The sequence below is a fragment of the Oncorhynchus keta genome, unplaced genomic scaffold (genome assembly GCF_023373465.1).
Source record: "Oncorhynchus keta strain PuntledgeMale-10-30-2019 unplaced genomic scaffold, Oket_V2 Un_contig_6276_pilon_pilon, whole genome shotgun sequence".
Lineage (NCBI taxonomy): Eukaryota > Metazoa > Chordata > Actinopteri > Salmoniformes > Salmonidae > Oncorhynchus > Oncorhynchus keta.
The window spans coordinates 35155-53808 of NW_026288771.1; the positions used below are offsets into that span (position 1 = coordinate 35155).

The 18654-nt window shown below is 51.8% G+C and overlaps 1 pseudogene; it reads left to right on the forward strand.

The window, feature by feature from the left end:
- The window catches only part of LOC118380428 (kinesin-associated protein 3-like), a 69454-nt pseudogene that overhangs the window by 35005 nt on the left and 15795 nt on the right, over window positions 1–18654 (forward strand).

The window sequence follows — 18654 nt, forward strand, 5'->3', positions numbered from 1 at the left end:
TCCTGTAACCCCAGTCTCTCTGAGGGGTATCCTCCTGTGTAACCCCAGTATCTCTGAGGGGTATCCTCCTGTAACCCCAGTCTCTCTGAGGGATATCCTCCTGTGTAACCCCAGTCTCTCTGAGGGGTATCCTCCTGTAACCCCAGTCTCTCTGAGGGGTATCCTCCTGTAACCCCAGTCTCTCTGAGGGGCATCCTCCTGTAACTCCAGTCTCTCTGAGGGGTATCCTGTGTAACCCCAGTCTCTCTGAGGGGTATCATCCTGTGTAACCCCAGTCTCTCTGAGGGGTATCATCCTGTAACCCCAGTCTCTCTGAGGGGTATCCTCCTGTAACCCCAGTCTCTCTGAGGGGTATCCTCCTGTAACCCCAGTCTCTCTGAGGGGCATCCTCCTGTAACCCCAGTCTCTCTGAGGGGTATCCTCCTGTGTGTAACCCCAGTCTCTCTTAGGGTATCCTCCTGTAACCCCAGTCTCTCTGAGGGGTATCATCCTGTGTAACCCCAGTCTCTCTGGCATCCTTTCACTCCCTCCTCTCTACATTTTCCTCCTCTGTCTCTGCTGCTAAAGCCACTTTCTACCATTCTAAATTCCAAGCATCTGCCTCTAACCCTAGGAAGCTCTTTGCCACCTTCTCCTCCCTCCTGAATCCTCCTCCCCCTCCCCCCCCTCCTCCCTCTCTGCAGATGACTTCGTCAACCATTTTGAAAAGAAGGTCGACGACATCCGATCCTCGTTTGCTAAGTCAAACGACACCGCTGGTTCTGCTCACACTGCCCTACCCTGTGCTCTGACCTCTTTCTCCCCTCTCTCTCCAGATGAAATCTCGCGTCTTGTGACGGCCGGCCGCCCAACAACCTGCCCGCTTGACCCTATCCCCTCCTCTCTTCTCCAGACCATTTCCGGAGACCTTCTCCCTTACCTCACCTCGCTCATCAACTCATCCCTGACCGCTGGTTACGTCCCTCCCGTCTTCAAGAGAGCGAGAGTTGCACCCCTTCTGAAAAAAACCTACACTCGATCCCTCCGATGTCAACAACTACAGACCAGTATCCCTTCTCTCTTTTCTCTCCAAAACTCTTGAGCGTGCCGTCCTTGGCCAGCTCTACCGCTATCTCTCTCAGAATGACCTTCTTGATCCAAATCAGTCAGGTTTCAAGACTAGTCATTCAACTGAGACTGCTCTTCTCTGTATCACGGAGGCGCTCCGCACTGCTAAAGCTAACTCTCTCTCCTCTGCTCTCATCCTTCTAGACCTATCGGCTGCCTTCGATACTGTGAACCATCAGATCCTCCTCTCCACCCTCTCCGAGTTGGGCATCTCCGGCGCGGCCCACACTTGGATTGCGTCCTACCTGACAGGTCGCTCCTACCAGGTGGCGTGGCGAGAATCTGTCTCCTCACCACGCGCTCTCACCACTGGTGTCCCCCAGGGCTCTGTTCTAGGCCCTCTCTTATTCTCGCTATACACCAAGTCACTTGGCTCTGTCATAACCTCACATGGTCTCTCCTATCATTGCTATGCAGACGACACACAATTAATCTTCTCCTTTCCCCCTTCTGATGACCAGGTGGCGAATCGCATCTCTGCATGTCTGGCAGACATATCAGTGTGGATGACGGATCACCACCTCAAGCTGAACCTCAGCAAGACGGAGCTCCTCTTCCTCCCGGGGAAGGACTGCCCGTTCCATGATCTCGCCATCACGGTTGACAACTCCATTGTGTCCTCCTCCCAGAGCGCTAAGAACCTTGGCGTGATCCTGGACAACACCCTGTCGTTCTCAACTAACATCAAGGCGGTGTCCCGTTCCTGTAGGTTCATGCTCTACAACAGGGGTGTCAAAGTCAAATGGACGGAGGGCCAAATAAAAAATTTAGCTACAAGCCGAGGGCCGGACTGTTCGAATGTTCATTGAAAAATTTTGAAATGACGCATATAGTCTAGTGAACCTAATTGAACCTACTGAAAACCTAACAAATATATTCCAATATGATCAGATAAATAAAGCAATATTTTCTTATGGCTCTGTCAGTAATCTTTAATTTTCAACAGACACAAAAGACAAATTTCCTTTATATAAAAATCCCCATAACATGAACATTAAATGAAAGAAACCGGTATTCAAGGCACCATCAGTAGCCTATATTTTCTATTTTAGCAAAAGTGGGCTAAATTTACTTCAAAGAAAAAAACAATAATAGCAATTTTCTATCATCCACTCAACTGAAATATTTTTAAAATATAATTGGATTGAAATACAATAAAATAAAGTGCAAAAATCTATTAATCAAAAACAACACTTTGTTTAAGGAGAAGTAACATGCAGTGAAAACAAATATTAAACTTTAACTTTTAAACTTGAACTGAGTAAAAACTCTAAATATGTGATTGCACAGTAATGTTCACTTGTTTGAGGTTGAGGGTGATACTTGGTGGTGTCCCATCTTTTCCACAAGTTCATCAATGTTCGGGGTAAGGCTCTGAGCTGAGGAAATCCTCAGAATTGAGTGGAGGTGTTCAGCAGTAAGTCGACTTCTGTGTGATGTTTTGTTCAAGTTCATCAAAGAAAACAGTTGTTCACACAGGTATGTGCTGCCAAACATAGACAACGTTTGAGCAGCCTGGATGCGCAGCTGGGGCATTGTGTCGGGGAGGAAACGGGCGAACTCCGCAGCACCCACTGCCGCATATTTTGCCCTCAGTGCATCATTGCATTGGAGGTCAATCAACTCCATTTGGAGGTTTGGTGGTGAGCTTTCCACGTCAACAGCAAATGGGTTACCGAGCAGTTCCAACCTGCTTTTTGTGCTTCAAAGTCAGCAAATCGGCGTCGAAAGTCAGCGGCAAGCATACCTATTTTATCAGCCAACTGTGCGCTCGGGAACGCACTGGTAGAGAGCTTCTCTTTCATGGTCTGGCAGCTGGGAAAGTGGCTCAAATTTTCTTTCCGCATCTGCGTCTCCCACAGAGTCAGTTTGGTTTTAAATGCCTTCACTGTACTGTACATATCAGAGATGACACGATCCCGACCCTGCAGCTGCAAGTTCATTGCATTCAGATGACTCGTAATGTCACACAGAAAAGCCATTTCACACAGAAACATTTCGTCTCGGAGTTGTGTTGTGTCTTTCCCTTTGCTGTCCAAGAACAGACAAATCTCCTCACGAAGCTCGAAACATCTTTGAAGCACCTTTCCCTGGCTTAGCCATCGCACCTCTGTGTGATAAGGCAAATCACCATGCTCCGTTTCTAACTCCGTCAGAAATGCCTTGAACTGGCGGTGATTCAAACCTTTGGCTCTGATAAAGTTAACTGTGCGCGTGATGATGCTCATTACATGCTCCATTTTCAAGGCTTTACCGCACAACGCTTCCTGGTGTATGATACAATGATAAGCTGTCAGCTCACCTGTCGCGTTTTCCTCTTGCATCTTTTCCCGTATCTTCGCCACCAGTCCGCTCCTGTGTCCACACATCGCAGGTGCTCCGTCGGTTGTCAAACCCACGAGTTTTTCCCAAGGCAGCTCCATCTCATTTACACATCTTGACACCTCTTCATACAAATCATGCCCCGTAGTTGTGCCATGCATAGGACGTAAAGCCAAAAACTCCTCTGTCACGCTTAGGCTGGAGTCCACTCCGCGGATGAAAATTGACAACTGGGCAATGTCAGAAATGTCGGTGCTCTCATCCACAGCCAAGGAATATGCAATGAAATCTTTTCCCTTTTTCACAAGCTGCTCTTTTAGATTGATGGACAACTGGTCTACTCTCTCGGCAATGGTGTTTCTGCTCAGACTCACATTTAAAAAGAGTTGCCTTTTTCTGGGCAAACTTCGTCACAAACTTTAATCATGCAGTTTTTGATGAAATCCCCCTCCGTAAATGGCCGGGCTGATTTAGCGATCTCTTCTGCCAAAATAAAACTGGCCTTGACAGCAGCCTGGCCTTGTGATTTGGCTTTTTGAACAGAGCCTGTCGAGATTTGAGGCCTCGTTTTAATTCCTCTGCCTTTTGTAGCCTTTGTTCCATGTCCATATTCTTGTTTTTGTCCGCGTGTTTCGTTTCATAATGTCGTCTCAGATTATACTCTTTCAGTACCGCCACACTTTCTCCACACAGAAGACACACAGGTTTTCCAGCTACCTCCGTGAACAAATACTCCGACTCCCACCTTGTTTGAAACCCCGGTTCTCAGTGTCCACCTTCCGTTTTGCCATTTTTGATGGGTATCTGAAAGTTAATTTTACTGTGATGCTGACAACTGCTGTGCCAATAAATATTGAAATGAAGCAGCCTACTGCTCGGTGCGTCACCGTTGCATTGTGGGAAATGTAGTATTGGTGCGTGTAAAAGATCTGCGGGCTGCCGGCTTGCTGCGGTCTGCGGGCCGGTTCTAATAATAAATCAAGATCATCCCAGGGGCCGTAAAAAACCTTCTCGCGGGCCGGATGTGGCCCGCGGGCCTTGACTCTGACATATGTGCTCTACAACATCCGCAGAGTACGACCCTGCCTCACACAGGAAGCGGCGCAGGTCCTAATCCAGGCACTTGTCATCTCCCGTCTTGATTACTGCAACTCGCTGTTGGCTGGGCTCCCTGCCTGTGCCATTAAACCCCTACAACTCATCCAGAACGCCGCAGCCCGTCTGGTGTTCAACCTTCCCAAGTTCTCTCACGTCACCCCGCTCCTCCGCTCTCTCCACTGGCTTCCAGTTGAAGCTCGCATCCGCTACAAGACCATGGTGCTTGCCTACGGAGCTGTGAGGGGAACGGCACCTCAGTACCTCCAGGCTCTGATCAGGCCCTACACCCAAACAAGGGCACTGCGTTCATCCACCTCTGGCCTGCTCGCCTCCCTACCACTGAGGAAGTACAGTTCCCGCTCAGCCCAGTCAAAACTGTTCGCTGCTCTGGCCCCCAATGGTGGAACAAACTCCCTCACGACGCCAGGACAGCGGAGTCAATCACCACCTTCCGGAGACACCTGAAACCCCACCTCTTCAAGGAATACCTAGGATAGGGTAAGTAATCCTTCTCACCCCCCTAAAAAGATTTAGATGCACTATTGTAAGTGGCTGTTCCACTGGATGTCATAAGGTGAATGCACCAATTTGTAAGTCGCTCTGGATAAGAGCGTCTGCTAAATGACTTAAATGTAAATGTAAATGTAAATGGGTATCCTCCTGTGTGTAACCCCAGTCTCTCTGAGGGGTATCCTCCTATGTGTAACCCCCGTCTCTCTGAGGGGTATCCTCCTGTGTGTAACCCCAGTCTCTCTGAGGGGTATCCTCCTGTAACCCCAGTCTCTCTGAGGGGTGTCCTCCTGTGTGTAACCCCAGTCTCTCTGAGGGGTATCCTCCTGTGTGTAACCCCAGTCTCTCTGAGGGGTATCGTCCTGTAACCCCAGTCTCTCTGAGGAGTATCCTCCTGTGTAACCCCAGTCTCTCTGAGGGGTATCCTCCTGTAACCCCAGTCTCTCTGAGGGATATCCTCCTGTGTAACCCCAGTCTCTCTGAGGGGTATCATCCTGTAACCCCAGTCTCTCTGAGGGGTATCCTCCTGTGTGTAACCCCAGTCTCTCTGAGGGGTATCCTCCTGTGTGTAACCCCAGTCTCTCTGAGGGGTATCCTCCTGTGTAACCCCAGTCTCTCTGAGGGGTATCATCCTGTAACCCCAGTCTCTCTGAGGGGTATCCTCCTGTGTGTAACCCCAGTCTCTCTGAGGGGTATCCTCCTGTGTGTAACCCCAGTCTCTCTGAGGGGTATCCTCCTGTGTAACCCCAGTCTCTCTGAGGGGTATCCTCCTGTGTAACCCCAGTCTCTCTGAGGGGTATCCTCCTGTGTAACCCCAGTCTCTCTGAGGGGTATCCTCCTGTGTGTAACCCCAGTCTCTCTGAGGGGTATCATCCTGTGTAACCCCAGTCTCTCTGAGGGGTATCCTCCTGTAACCCCAGTCTCTCTGAGGGGTATCCTCCTGTAACCCCAGTCTCTCTGAGGGGTATCCTCCTGTAACCCCAGTCTCTCTGAGGGGTATCCTCCTGTAACCCCAGTCTCTCTGAGGGGTATCCTCCTGTAACCCCAGTCTCTCTGAGGGGTATCCTCCTGTGTAACCCCAGTCTCTCTTAGGGGTATCATCCTATGTAACCCCAGTCTCTCTGAGGGGTATCCTCCTGTAACCCCAGTCTCTCTGAGGGGTATCCTCCTGTGTAACCCCAGTCTCTCTGAGGGGTATCCTCCTGTGACCCCAGTCTCTCTGAGGGGTATACTCCTGTAACCCCAGTCTCTCTGAGGGGTATCCTCCTGTGTAACCCCAGTCTCTCTGAGGGTTATCCTCCTGTAACCCCAGTCTCTCTGAGGGGTATCCTCCTGTGTGTAACCCCAGTCTCTCTTAGGGTATCCTCCTGTAACCCCAGTCTCTCTGAGGGGTATCATCCTGTGTAACCCCAGTCTCTCTGAGGGGTATCCTCCTGTGTAACCCCAGTCTCTCTGGGTGGTATCCTCCTGTAACCCCAGTCTCTCTGAGGGGTATCATCCTGTGTAACCCCAGTCTCTCTGAGGGGTATCCTCCTGTAACCCCAGTCTCTCTGAGGGGTATCCTCCTGTTTGTAACCCCAGTCACTCTGAGGGGTATCCTCCTGTAACCCCAGTCTCTCTGAGGGGTATCCTCCTGTCTGTAACCCCAGTCTCTCTGAGGGGTATCCTCCTGTGTAACCCCAGTCTCTCTGAGGGGTATCATCCTGTGTTACCCCAGTCTCTCTGAGGGGTATCCTCCTGTGTAACCCCAGTCTCTCTGAGGGGTATCATCCTGTAACCCCAGTCTCTCTGAAGGGATATCCTCCTGTGTAACCCCAGTCTCTCTGAGGGGTATCATCCTGTAACCCCAGTCTCTCTGAGGGGTGTCCTCCTGTAACCCCAGTCTCTCTGAGGGGTATCCTCCTGTAACCCCAGTCTCTCTGAGGGGTATCCTCCTGTAACCCCAGTCTCTCTGAGGGGTATCCTCCTGTGTGTAACCCCAGTCTCTCTCTAAGGGGTATCCTCCTGTAACCCCAGTCTCTCTGAGGGGTATCCTCCTGTAACCCCAGTCTCTCTGAGGGATATCCTCCTGTGTAACCCCAGTCTCTCTGAGGGGTATCCTCCTGTAACCCCAGTCTCTCTGAGGGGTATCCTCCTGTAACCCCAGTCTCTCTGAGGGGTATCCTCCTGTAACCCCAGTCTCTCTGAGGGGTATCCTCCTGTGTTACCCCAGTCTCTCTGAGGGGTATCCTCCTGTGTAACCCCAGTATCTCTGAGGGGTATCCTCCTGTAACCCCAGTCTCTCTGAGGGATATCCTCCTGTGTAACCCCAGTCTCTCTGAGGGGTATCCTCCTGTAACCCCAGTCTCTCTGAGGGGTATCCTCCTGTGTTACCCCAGTCTCTCTGAGGGGTATCCTCCTGTAGCCCCAGTCTCTCTGAGGGGTATCCTCCTGTAACCCCAGTCTCTCTGAGGGGCATCCTCCTGTAACCCCAGTCTCTCTGAGGGGTATCCTGTGTAACCCCAGTCTCTCTGAGGGGTATCATCCTGTGTAACCCCAGTCTCTCTGAGGGGTATCATCCTGTAACCCCAGTCTCTCTGAGGGGTATCCTCCTGTAACCCCAGTCTCTCTGAGGGGTATCCTCCTGTAACCCCAGTCTCTCTGAGGGGCATCCTCCTGTAACCCCAGTCTCTCTGAGGGGTATCATCCTGTGTAACCCCAGTCTCTCTGAGGGGTATCATCCTGTGTAACCCAAGTCTCTCTGAGGGGTATCCTCCTGTTTGTAACCCCAGTCTCTCTGAGGGGTATCCTCCTGTAACCCCAGTCTCTCTGAGGGGTATCCTCCTGTGTGTAACCCCAGTCTCTCTGAGGGGTATCCTCCTGTGTAACCCCAGTCTCTCTGAGGGGTATCCTCCTGTGTAACCCCAGTCTCTCTGAGGGGTATCCTCCTGTGTAACCCCAATCTCTCTGAGGGGTATCCCCCTGTGTGTAACCCCAGTCTCTCTGAGGGGTATCCTCCTTTAACCCCAGTCTCTCTGAGGGGTATCCTCCTGTGTGTAACCCCAGTCTCTCTGAGGGGTATCCTCCTGTAACCCCAGTCTCTCTGAGGGGTATCCTCCTGTGTGTAACCCCAGTCTCTCTGAGGGGTATCCTCCTATGTGTAACCCCAGTCTCTCTGAGGGGTATCCTCCTATGTGTAACCCCAGTCTCTCTGAGGGGTATCCTCCTGTGTGTAACCCCAGTCTCTCTGAGGGATATCCTCCTGTAACCCCAGTCTCTCTGAGGGGTGTCCACCTGTGTGTAACCCCAGTCTCTCTGAGGGGTATCCTCCTGTGTGTAACCCCAGTCTCTCTGAGGGGTATCGTCCTGTAACCCCAGTCTCTCTGAGGAGTATCCTCCTGTGTAACCCCAGTATCTCTGAGGGGTATCCTCCTGTAACCCCAGTCTCTCTGAGGGATATCCTCCTGTGTAACCCCAGTCTCTCTGAGGGGTATCATCCTGTAACCCCAGTCTCTCTGAGGGGTATCCTCCTGTAACCCCAGTCTCTCTGAGGAGTATCCTCCTGTGTAACCCCAGTATCTCTGAGGGGTATCCTCCTGTAACCCCAGTCTCTCTGAGGGATATCCTCCTGTGTAACCCCAGTCTCTCTGAGGGGTATCATCCTGTAACCCCAGTCTCTCTGAGGGGTATCATCCTGTAACCCCAGTCTCTCTAAGGGGTATCCTCCTGTAACCCCAGTCTCTCTGAGGGTTATCCTTCTGTAACCCCAGTCTCTCTGAGGGGTATCCTCCTGTGTGTAACCCCAGTCTCTCTGAGGGGTATCCTCCTGTGTGTAACCCCAGTCTCTCTGAGGGGTATCCTCCTGTGTAACCCCAGTCTCTCTGAGCGGTATCCTCCTGTGTTACCCCAGTCTCTCTGAGGGGTATCCTCCTGTGTGTAACCCCAGTCTCTCTGAGGGGTATCATCCTGTGTAACCCCAGTCTCTCTGAGAAGTATCCTCCTGTAACCCCAGTCTCTCTGAGGGGTATCCTCCTGTGTGTAACCCCAGTCTCTCTGAGAAGTATCCTCCTGTAACCCCAGTCTCTCTGAGGGGTATCCTCCTGTAACCCCAGTCTCTCTGAGGGGTATCCTCCTGTAACCCCAGTCTCTCTGAGGGGTATCCTCCTGTAACCCCAGTCTCTCTGAGGGGTATCCTCCTGTGTAACCCCAGTCTCTCTGAGCGGTATCCTCCTGTAACCCCAGTCTCTCTGAGGGGTATCCTCCTGTGTAACCCCAGTCTCTCTTAGGGGTATCATCCTATGTAACCCCAGTCTCTCTGAGGGGTATCCTCCTGTAACCCCAGTCTCTCTGAGGGGTATCCTCCTGTAACCCCAGTCTCTCTTAGGGGTATCCTCCTGTAACCCCAGTCTCTCTGAGGGGTATCCTCCTGTAACCCCAGTCTCTCTGAGGGGTATCCTCCTGTAACCCCAGTCTCTCTGAGGGGTATCCTCCTGTAACCCCAGTCTCTCTGAGGGGTATCCTCCTGTAACCCCAGTCTCTCTGAGGGTATCCTCCTGTGTGTAACGGGACGATACCCCTCTCCATCCCTCTAGGAGTATGATGAGGGTGGGGAGGAAGACTCAGAGAGAGAAGTTCCGATGGCATAACTCTCAGTGGTTGGAGATGGTGGAGAGTAGGCAGATGGAGGAGGGAGAGCCCTTCATGTACGGAGAGGATGGAGAGATGGACAGACCTGACCTCTTCTACAGCACGGGTCAGTAAAGTGCATTTTCAGATCCGGTTTGTGCTGTTTGTTTGTCTCCGTCTCCACCAGCAGCTGTCAGGAAGTCCTTTTAGAGGAAGACCTCACAATCCCTGTGTTTGTTTTCCCTCTTTCTCTCTGTGTCTAGACGGGATCACCCCTGCGTCAGGAGCGGTCAGTCCAGACTTCTTCAGTGATCCCTACGCACAGAATGGAGACGGACAACACGGGTACGATAGTGAGACAAACTGTAACACTCTCAAACACTACTGATTCATCTCACACATACACACTCACCTTGTACATGTCATCCATCCAGTACACTCTTCCAGTATACCTTATACTCTGTTAGTATCGAACACCTTGGAGGGTAGGGTTTAACATAGGGTCTAACACCCTGGAGGGTAGGGTCTAACATAGGGTCTAACACCCTGGAGGGTAGGGTCTAACATAGGGTCTAACACCCTGGAGGGTAGGGTCTAACATAGGGTCTAACACCCTGGAGGGTAGGGTCTAACACCCTGGAGGGTAGGGTCTAACACCTTGGAGGGTAGGGTCTAACATAGGGTCTAACACCCTGGAGGGTAGGGTCTAACATAGGGTCTAACACCTTGGAGGGTAGGGTCTAACACCCTGGAGGGTAGGGTCTAACACCTTGGAGGGTAGGGTCTAACATAGGGTCTAACACCCTGGAGGGTAGGGTCTAACATAGGGTCTAACACCCTGGAGGGTAGGGTCTAACACCCTGGAGGGTAGGGTCTAACATAGGGTCTAACACCCTGGAGGGTAGGGTCTAACATAGGGTCTAACACCCTGGAGGGTAGGGTCTAACATAGGGTCTAACACCCTGGAGGGTAGGGTCTAACATAGGGTCTAACACCCTGGAGGGTAGGGTCTAACATAGGGTCTAACACCCTGGAGGGTAGGGTCTAACATAGGGTCTAACACCCTGGAGGGTAGGGTCTAACATAGGGTCTAACACCTTGGAGGGTAGGGTCTAACACCTTGGAGGGTGGGGTCTAACATAGGGTCTAACACCTTGGAGGGTAGGGTCTAATATAGGGTCTAACACCCTGGAGGGTAGGGTCTAACACAATGGAGGGTAGGGTCTAACATAGGGTCTAACACCTTGGAGGGTAGGGTCTAATATAGGGTCTAACACCTTGGAGGGTAGGGTCTAACATAGGGTCTAACACCTTGGAGGGTAGGGTCTAACACCTTGGAGGGTAGGGTCTAACACCTTGGAGGGTAGGGTCTAACACCTTGGAGGGTCGGGTCTAACACCTTGGAGGGTAGAGTCTAACATAGGGTCTAACACCTTGGAGGGTAGGGTCTAACACCCTGGAGGGTAGGGTCTAACATAGGGTCTAACACCTTGGAGGGTAGGGTCTAAATCCTTGGAGGGTAGGGTCTAACACCTTGGAGGGTAGGGTCTAACACCTTGGAGGGTAGGGTCTAACACCTTGGAGGGTAGGGTCTAATATAGGGTCTAACACCTTGTAGGGTAGGGTCTAACACCGTGGAGGGTAGGGTCTAACATAGGGTCTAACACCTTGGAGGGTAGGGTCTAACACCTTGGAGGGTAGGGTCTAACATAGGGTCTAACACCTTGGAGGGTAGGGTCTAATATAGGGTCTAACGCCTTGGAGGGTAGGGTCTAACACAATGGAGGGTAGGGTCTAACATAGGGTCTAACACCTTGGAGGGTAGGGTCTAACACCTTGGAGGGTAGAGTCTAACATAGGGTCTAACACCTTGGAGGGTAGGGTCTAACATAGGGTCTAACACCTTGGAGGGTAGGGTCTAACACCCTGGAGGGTAGGGTCTAACATAGGGTCTAACACCTTGGAGGGTAGGGTCTAACACCCTGGAGGGTAGAGTCTAACATAGGGTCTAACACCCTGGAGGGTAGGGTCTAACATAGGGTCTAACACCCTGGAGGGTAGGGTCTAACACCCTGGAGGGTAGGGTCTAACATAGGGTCTAACACCCTGGAGGGTAGGGTCTAACATAGGGTCTAACACCCTGGAGGGTAGGGTCTAACATAGGGTCTAACACCCTGGAGGGTAGGGTCTAACATAGGGTCTAACACCCTGGAGGATAGGGTCTAACATAGGGTCTAACACCCTGGAGGGTAGGGTCTAACATAGGGTCTAACACCCTGGAGGGTAGGGTCTAACATAGGGTCTAACACCTTGGAGGGTAGGGTCTAACACCTTGGAGGGTGGGGTCTAACATAGGGTCTAACACCTTGGAGGGTAGGGTCTAATATAGGGTCTAACACCCTGGAGGGTAGGGTCTAACACAATGGAGGGTAGGGTCTAACATAGGGTCTAACACCTTGGAGGGTAGGGTCTAATATAGGGTCTAACACCTTGGAGGGTAGGGTCTAACATAGGGTCTAACACCCTGGAGGGTAGGGTCTAACACCTTGGAGGGTAGGGTCTAACACCTTGGAGGGTCGGGTCTAACACCTTGGAGGGTAGAGTCTAACATAGGGTCTAACACCTTGGAGGGTAGGGTCTAACACCCTGGAGGGTAGGGTCTAACATAGGGTCTAACACCTTGGAGGGTAGGGTCTAAAACCTTGGAGGGTAGGGTCTAAAACCTTGGAGGGTAGGGTCTAACACCTTGGAGGGTAGGGTCTAACACCTTGGGGGTAGGGTCTAATATAGGGTCTAACACCTTGTAGGGTAGGGTCTAACACCGTGGAGGGTAGGGTCTAACATAGGGTCTAACACCTTGGAGGGTAGGGTCTAATATAGGGTCTAACGCCTTGGAGGGTAGGGTCTAACACAATGGAGGGTAGGGTCTAACATAGGGTCTAACACCTTGGAGGGTAGGGTCTAACACCTTGGAGGGTAGAGTCTAACATAGGGTCTAACACCTTGGAGGGTAGGGTCTAACATAGGGTCTAACACCTTGGAGGGTAGGGTCTAACACCCTGGAGGGTAGGGTCTAACACCTTGGAGGATTGGGTCTAACATGGGGTCTAACACCTTGGAGGGTAGGGTCTAACACCCTGGAGGGTAGGGTCTAACATAGGGTCTAACACCTTGGAGGGTAGGGTCTAACACCCTGGAGGGTAGGTCTAACATAGGGTCTAACACCCCTAACACCCTGGAGGGTAGGGTCTAACACCCTGGAGGGTAGGGTCTAACATAGGGTCTAACACCTTGGAGGGTAGGGTCTAACACCTTGGAGGGTAGGGTCTAACACCCTGGAGGGTAGGGTCTAACACCCTGGAGGGTAGGGTCTAACACCTTGGAGGGTAGTGTCTAACATAGGGTCTAACACCTTGGAGGGTAGGGTCTAACACCTTGGAGGGTAGGGTCTAATATAGGGTCTAACACCTTGTAGGGTAGGGTCTAACACCGTGGAGGGTAGGGTCTAACATAGGGTCTAACACCTTGGAGGGTAGGGTCTAACACCTTGGAGGGTAGGGTCTAACATAGGGTCTAACACCTTGGAGGGTAGGGTCTAATATAGGGTCTAACGCCTTGGAGGGTAGGGTCTAACACAATGGAGGGTAGGGTCTAACATAGGGTCTAACACCTTGGAGGGTAGGGTCTAACACCTTGGAAGGTAGAGTCTAACATAGGGTCTAACACCTTGGAGGGTAGGGTCTAACATAGGGTCTAACACCTTGGAGGGTAGGGTCTAACACCCTGGAGGGTAGGGTCTAACACCTTGGAGGATTGGGTCTAACATGGGGTCTAACACCTTGGAGGGTAGGGTCTAACACCCTGGAGGGTAGGGTCTAACATAGGGTCTAACACCTTGGAGGGTAGGGTCTAACACCCTGGAGGGTAGAGTCTAACATAGGGTCTAACACCCTGGAGGGTAGGGTCTAACACCCTGGAGGGTAGGGTCTAACACCCTGGAGGGTAGGGTCTAACATAGGGTCTAACACCTTGGAGGGTAGGGTCTAACACCTTGGAGGGTAGGGTCTAACACCCTGGAGGGTAGGGTCTAACACCCTGGAGGGTAGGGTCTAACACCTTGGAGGGTAGGGTCTAACATAGGGTCTAACACCTTGGAGGGTAGGGTGTAACACCTTGGAGGGTAAGGTCTAACACCTTGGAGGGTAGGGTCTAACATAGGGTCTAACACCTTGGAGGGTAGGGTCTAACACCCTGGAGGGTAGGGTCTAACACCTTGGAGGGTAGGGTCTAACACCTTGGAGGGTTGGATCTAACATGGGGTCTAACACCTTGGAGGGTAGGGTCTAACACCCTGGAGGGTAGGGTCTAACATAGGGTCTAACACCTTGGAGGGTAGGGTCTAACACCCTGGAGGGTACAGTCTAACATAGGGTCTAACACCCTGGAGTGTAGGGTCTAACACCCTGGAGGGTAGGGTCTAACACCCTGGAGGGTAGGGTCTAACATAGGGTCTAACACCTTGGAGGGTAGGGTCTAACACCTTGGAGGGTAGGGTCTAACACCCTGGAGGGTAGGGTCTAACACCCTGGAGGGTAGGGTCTAACACCTTGGAGGGTAGGGTCTAACATAGGGTCTAACACCTTGGAGGGTAGGGTGTAACACCTTGGAGGGTAAGGTCTAATATAGGGTCTAACACCTTGTAGGGTAGGGTCTAACACCTTGGAGGGTAGGGCCTAACATAGGGTCTAACACCTTGGAGGGTAGGGTCTAACATAGGGTCTAACACCATGGAGGGTAGAATCTAACGCCTTGGAGGGTAGGGTCTAATATAGGGTCTAACACCGTGGAGGGTAGGGTCTAACACCCTGGAGGGTAGGGTCTAACATAGGGTCTAACACCTTGGAGGGTAGGGTCTAACACCTTGGAGGGTTGGGTCTAACACCTTGGAGGGTAGGGTCTAACATAGGGTCTAACACCTTGGAGGGTAGGGTCTAACACCCTGGAGGGTAGGGTCTAACATAGGGTCTAACACCTTGGAGGGTAGGGTCTAACACCTTGGAGGGTAGAGTCTAACATAGGGTCTAACACCTTGGAGGGTAGGGTCTAACATAGGGTCTAACACCCTGGAGGGTAGGGTCTAACATAGGGTCTAACACCTTGGAGGGTAGGGTCTAACACCTTGGAGGGTTGGGTCTAACACCTTGGAGGGTAGGGTCTAACATAGGGTCTAACACCTTGGAGGGTAGGGTCTAACACCCTGGAGGGTAGGGTCTAACATAGGGTCTAACAACTTGGAGGGTAGGGTCTAACACCCTGGAGGGTAGAGTCTAACATAGGGTCTAACACCCTGGAGTGTAGGGTCTAACACCCTGGAGGGTAGGGTCTAACACCCTGGAGGGTAGGGTCTAACATAGGGTCTAACACCTTGGAGGGTAGGGTCTAACACCTTGGAGGGTAGGGTCTAACGCCTTGGAGGGTAGGGTCTAACACAATGGAGGGTAGGGTCTAACATAGGGTCTAACACCTTGGAGGGTAGGGTCTAACACCTTGGAGGGTAGAGTCTAACATAGGGTCTAACACCTTGGAGGGTAGGGTCTAACATAGGGTCTAACACCTTGGAGGGTAGGGTCTAACACCCTGGAGGGTAGGGTCTAACATAGGGTCTAACACCTTGGAGTGTAGGGTCTAACACCTTGGAGGGTTGGATCTAACACCTTGGAGGGTAGGGTCTAACATAGGGTCTAACACCTTGGAGGGTAGGGTCTAACACCCTGGAGGGTAGGGTCTAACATAGGGTCTAACACCTTGGAGGGTAGGGTCTAACACCCTGGAGGGTAGAGTCTAACATAGGGTCTAACACCCTGGAGGGTAGGGTCTAACACCTTGGAGGGTAAGGTCTAACACCTTGGAGGGTAGGGTCTAACATAGGGTCTAACACCTTGGAGGGTAGGGTCTAACATAGGGTCTAACACCTTGGAGGGTAGGGTCTAACACCTTGGAGGGTAGGGTCTAACGCCTTGGAGGGTAGGGTCTAACACAATGGAGGGTAGGGTCTAACATAGGGTCTAACACCTTGGAGGGTAGGGTCTAACACCTTGGAGGGTAGAGTCTAACATAGGGTCTAACGCCTTGGAGGGTAGGGTCTAACATAGGGTCTAACACCTTGGAGGGTAGGGTCTAACATAGGGTCTAACACCTTCGAGGGTAGGGTCTAACACCCTGGAGGGTAGGGTCTAACACCTTGGAGGGTAGGGTCTAACATAGGGTCTAACACCTTGGAGGGTAGGGTCTAACATAGGGTCTAACACCTTGGAGGGTAAGGTCTAACACCTTGGAGGGTAGGGTCTAACATAGGGTCTAACACCTTGGAGGGTAGGGTCTAACATAGGGTCTAACACCCTGGAGTGTAGGGTCTAACACCCTGGAGTGTAGGGTCTAACACCCTGGAGGGTAGGGTCTAACATAGGGTCTAACACCTTGGAGGGTAGGGTCTAACACCTTGGAAGGTAGGGTCTAACATAGGATCTAACACCTTGGAGGGTAGGGTCTAACACCTTGGAGGGTAGAGTCTAACATAGGGTCTAACACCTTGGAGGGTAGGGTCTAACAGGGTCTAACACCTTGGAGGGTAGGGTCTAACATAGGGTCTAACACCTTGGAGTGTAGGGTCTAACACCTTGGAGGGTTGGGTCTAACACCTTGGAGGGTAGGGTCTAACATAGGGTCTAACACCTTGGAGGGTAGGGTCTAACACCCTGGAGGGTAGGGTCTAACATAGGGTCTAACACCTTGGAGGGTAGGGTCTAACACCCTGGAGGGTAGAGTCTAACATAGGGTCTAACACCCTGGAGTGTAGGGTCTAACACCCTGGAGGGTAGGGTCTAACACTCTGGAGGGTAGGGTCTAACATAGGGTCTAACACCTTGGAGTGTAGGGTCTAACACCGTGGAGGGTAGGGTCTAACACCCTGGAGGGTAGGGTCTAACACCCTGGAGGGTAGGGTCTAACACCTTGGAGGGTAGGGTCTAACATAGGGTCTAACACCTTGGAGGGTAGGGTCTAACATAGGGTCTAAAACCTTGGAGGGTAGGGTCTAACACCTTGGAGGGTAAGGTCTAACACCTTGGAGGGTAGGGTCTAACATAGGGTCTAACACCTTGGAGGGTAGAGTCTAACATAGGGTCTAACACCTTGGAGGGTAGGGTCTAACATAGGGTCTAACACCTTGGAGGGTAGGGTCTAACACCCTGGAGGGTAGGGTCTAACATAGGGTCTAACACCTTGGAGGGTAGGGTCTAACACCTTGGAGGGTAGGGTCTAACACCCTGGAGGGTAGGGTCTAACATAGGGTCTAACACCTTGGAGGGTAGGGTCTAACACCCTGGAGGGTAGGGTCTAACATAGGGTCTAACACCTTGGAGGGTAGGGTCTAACACCCTGGAGGGTAGAGTCTAACATAGGGTCTAACACCCTGGAGTGTAGGGTCTAACACCCTGGAGGGTAGGGTCTAACACCCTGGAGGGTAGGGTCTAACATAGGGTCTAACACCTTGGAGGGTAGGGTCTAACACCTTGGAGGGTAGGGTCTAACACCCTGGAGGTAGGGTCTAACACCCTGGAGGGTAGGGTCTAACACCTTGGAGGGTAGGGTCTAACATAGGGTCTAACACCTTGGAGGGTAGGGTCTAACATAGGGTCTAACACCTTGGAGGGTAGGGTCTAACATAGGGTCTAACACCTTGGAGGGTAGGGTCTAACACCCTGGAGGGTAAGGTCTAACACCTTGGGGGTAGGGTCTAATATAGGGTCTAACACCTTGTAGGGTAGGGTCTAACACCTTGGAGGGTAGGGCCTAACATAGGGTCTAACACCTTGGAGGGTAGGGTCTAACATAGGGTCTAACACCATGGAGGGTAGGATCTAACACCTTGGAGGGTAGGGTCTAATATAGGGTCTAACACCGTGGAGGGTAGGGTCTAACGCCGTGGAGGGTAGGGTCTAACGCCGTGGAGGGTAGGGTCTAACACCTTGGAGGGTAGGGTCTAACATAGGGTCTAACACCTTGGAGGGTAGGGTCTAACATAGGGTCTAACACCTTGGAGGGTGGGGTCTAACATAGGGTCTAACACCTTGGAGGGTAGGGTCTAACACCTTGGATGGTAGGGTCTAACATAGGGTCTAACACCCTGGAGGGTAGGGTCTAACACCCTGGAGGGTAGGGTCTAACATGGGGTCTAACACCTTGGAGGGTAGGGTCTAATATAGGGTCTAACACCTTGTAGGGTAGGGTCTAACACCGTGGAGGGTAGGGTCTAACATAGGGTCTAACACCTTGGAGGGTAGGGTCTAACATAGGGTCTAACACCTTGGAGGGTAGGGTCTAATATAGGGTCTAACGCCTTGGAGGGTAGGGTCTAACACAATGGAGGGTAGGGTCTAACATAGGGTCTAACACCTTGGAGGGTAGGGTCTAACACCTTGGAGGGTAGAGTCTAACATAGGGTCTAACACCTTGGAGGGTAGGGTCTAACATAGGGTCTAACACCTTGGAGGGTAGGGTCTAACATAGGGTCTAACACCATGGAGGGTAGGATCTAACACCTTGGAGGGTAGGATCTAATATAGGGTCTAACACCGTGGAGGGTAGGGTCTAACGCCGTGGAGGGTAGGGTCTAACGCCGTGGAGGGTAGGGTCTAACGCCGTGGAGGGTAGGGTCTAACACCTTGGAGGGTAGGGTCTAACACCGTGGAGGGTAGGGTCTAACATAGGGTCTAACACCTTGGAGGGTAGGGTCTAACATAGGGTCTAACACCTTGGAGGGTGGGGTCTAACATAGGGTCTAACACCTTGGAGGGTAGGGTCTAACACCTTGGAGGGTAGGGTCTAACATAGGGTCTAACACCTTGGAGGTAGGGTCTAACACCTTGGAGGTAGGGTCTAACATAGGGTCTAACCCTGGAGGGTAGGGTCTAACACCCTGGAGGGTAGGGTCTAACATGGGGTCTAACACCC